This window comes from Hippocampus bargibanti, linkage group LG02, assembly GCF_051943395.1.
Source record: "Hippocampus bargibanti isolate YZ-2025 linkage group LG02, ASM5194339v1, whole genome shotgun sequence".
NCBI lineage: Eukaryota > Metazoa > Chordata > Actinopteri > Syngnathiformes > Syngnathidae > Hippocampus > Hippocampus bargibanti.
The window spans coordinates 33,242,850-33,246,161 of NC_142735.1; the positions used below are offsets into that span (position 1 = coordinate 33,242,850).

The 3,312-nt window shown below is 39.2% G+C and overlaps 1 long non-coding RNA gene across 1 annotated transcript; it reads right to left on the reverse strand.

The window, feature by feature from the left end:
• Positions 1-377: 377 nt before the first annotated feature.
• LOC148902491 (uncharacterized) lies at positions 378-1,683 on the reverse strand. The gene is made up of 3 exons (XR_016118037.1): positions 782-1,683; positions 640-702; positions 378-559 (listed from the first exon to the last, which is right to left on the reverse strand). It is a non-coding gene; the product is annotated as an uncharacterized LOC148902491 (long non-coding RNA).
• Between the last annotated feature and the right edge of the window lie 1,629 nt (positions 1,684-3,312).

The following is a 3,312-nucleotide window of genomic DNA, read 5'->3' on the forward strand; positions in this document are numbered from 1 at the left end:
TTGCAACAGATCCCGGGAACAACATCGGATATCTCGGTCCAGAAAAGCGCAGTGCTGGGAACAGCACGGATACTGCGCAGAACCCTCAAGCTTCCTGGCCTCTGGTAGAGGACCCGAGCTGAAATGGGGACAGACACCACCCATGGTGGGTGAGACGAGGATTTTTTTATATATATATATATATATATATATATATATATATATATATATATATATATATATATATATATATATATATATATATATATATATACAGTGAGACCTCAACTTACGAACTTAATTGGTTCCCAGACAGAGTGTGTAAGGCGAAAAAAAAATCCCATAGGAAACCATTAAAATGGGAATAATCCGTTCCCGGGTTTCCATAAAATATACTTTTCAACTAAATATGCCTTAAAAATACACGCAACATATCTTATTCTATGTATAATAAATGTGCTATTGTATTGTAATGAAAGAAATACACTGCATTGTATCATAAAGTCACTTTATTTACATTTGTGATGGTCATTGATGGCTTGATGGAATGGCGTTGGAGGTCCGAGGTCAAAGGGAATTGCTGTTTGAAAAGAGTCTCATTCCATAAGGACTATATTTAAAGAAATAAACCGTGCTATAAAATAAAGTCGTTTTATTTACCTTTATGATGGTCATTGATGGCTTGATGCAATGGTGTTGGAGGTCGAAGGTCAAAGGGAAATGCTGTTTGGAAAGAGATGCACATGACATGAGGACTATAATTAAAGAAATAAACTGTGCTGTAAAATAACGTTTTATTTACCTTTTTGATGGTCGTTGATGGCTTATGGAACGAGAGTCGCCTTCCATAAGGACTGTTGGTAACTTAACCTCTGGTGTGGCTTCACTTCTTTTTTCTTTGGATACTCCTCATCATTTTTGCTAATTAAAAACCTCTTAATTGACACCTGTTGCTTTCTGACTTGTAAGGACTTACGAAGCTGAGGCATCACATTATTGTTCATCATGTTGATGATTGTCATAGCCACAGTCTTTTCTGAATGGAACTGTTCGGTAAAAGCCTGCACATCATTCCACTTTGCCAACATTGCCTTTATGAGCTCACTTGATGCTGCAGCCATCTCCTTCTCAGATGTTCTGTTGCTGGCTTTAAAATCCTCAATAAGCGGCGAACTTCCAGGTTCCACGGAATAAATTATTTAATCGATTGTAAACATGTATGCTTTCCTCTTCAAAACTATTTGAATCATATTCATAACTGGATGTGTAACAAGAAAGCATATTCTCCGAATCTGAAGCCATTGTTTTGATTCTCCAGCAATGCAAGACGTCTTGGCGTGATGTCACGAACTGGGGGCGGGACTTATATTCTGAAAATGCCCAATTCGCAGCTCAGTTTTTTTGCAGATTTTTGACACTTTAAGTCATTTTATTGGTGTTTTGCATTTGAATGAAAATATCGTACGGCGTGTTTTGGGTATTTTAGATGCTATAAAGCGTTTTTCTGATGTCAGTTAAGAAACAAAAAAGTGACGTCGTTTGTCCTTTAAATCATTGAAACCGGAGGCAGCTACTTTCACGTCTTTTTTGCAACCAACACAATACGAATATTCCACACCTTTCTTGGAAGCTTGTATCAATCCCTCGTATTGTCCTGACTTTCGCTTTGTTCACGTGTGATCGGAATGATGCAATGGGAAATCCCCAGGCGGCAGACGCATGCGCACAGTAGCATGCGTCTGCCGCTCGCTTCGTTTGCAACTAATAAAACGATACAGAGATAGAGGCGACCGCGACGAACTCGTTTGATTTGATTGATTTGCCGTTTCGTGATAGTCGGTGCATACCGTATGGTACCCATAATGGACAAATTTGCGTTTTTCCGTGCAGATTTTCTTGTACGTCGTACACTTCTTAAAATGCATAATAAATGTACTTTAAACGGCAAAAACGTACATGTTGACAAGTATGTAAACGAGGTGAATGCTATTTTCAACTCATTCGCTGGCAGACGATGTGCAAAAAAAAATGTGTCCAGTCCAGCGGCAGGGTTTTTTTTGTGTCATTGTCACTCACATTGCAGGACTCACAGAATATTGACTTTTTCGGATTTAGGTAAACATTCAATGCAGCGTAAGAAACCTTTGACTCTCTCCTTTCATCAGAAAAAAAGTTTATTTCGAGCTTATTTAGTTATCTGCATTGAAAGTGGGGTCAGCTGGAGCACTTTATTTGCTATTTGCTATCTATTAGCTATCTCGGTGGCTCGTTAGCTATTGAGCGAGCTATCATTAGCTATATAGCTGGCTAGCTAGCTATTAGCCATCTAGCTAGCTTGCTATCTTTGAGTTACTTCTGGGTTGAGTAAAAGCTGGCGCGTGTGGCTGCTGCTACTCACCCACAATGACTTATCCTGTGACTGTAAAGTGATCTTGAGAGTTTTGAAAGGTGCTTAGAAATGAAATGTATTGTCATTATTATAAAAGGTAAATGCTGGCCCCTCGTGAGAACGAAAAACATTGCAGAGGTCTGATTGATGCTTTGAATGCAAAACCAAAACCCGAACAAATTCGGGGATGTCGCTCCACCTCACCTTTTCAATTGTCAAATAAATTCGGGAATGGCAGTCAATGAGTGAAATGTGGCACAGATTGTTCCGCCATCACTTGGGCGCCTGGAATACTATCCAGCTGCCTATCTGGCTGGCTGGCTATCTACCTAGCTAGCTATCTAATTGCTATCTAGCTAGCGAGCTATTTGCTATCTATTCACTGGCTATCTAGCTGGCTATATATTAGGTATCCATCTGGCTAGCTATTTAGCTAAATAGCTAGCTATCGATTTGCTATCTATGAGCTGTCTAGCTGGCTATATATTAGCTATCTATCTGGCTAGCTATATATCTACCTAGCTAGCTATCTATTTTCTATCTATTAGCTGTCTAGCTGGTTATATATTAGCTATCTATTCTTTCTATTTGAGTTATTCTGGGTTATTGGATGTATATTAGCTATCTACTAGCTAAGTCTATTGACTTCCGGGTTGAGTGAACGCTGGCGCGTGTGGCTGCCGCTGCTCACCCACAGAAAAACTTCATCCTGTGACTGTAAAGTGACCTTGAGAGTTTTGAAAGGCGCTTAGAAATGAAACATATTACAGTAAAGTCTCGTTATATCTATATCGGTTATATCGATAGTACTGCTTATTACGATACTATTTCTAAGACCGCAAGGAGAAAATGTACATGCCGCAGGATCGGATATATCGATAGTCCGGTTATATCGATATTTTTTCCGACTCCCGAGAATATTGATATAACAAGACTTTACTGTA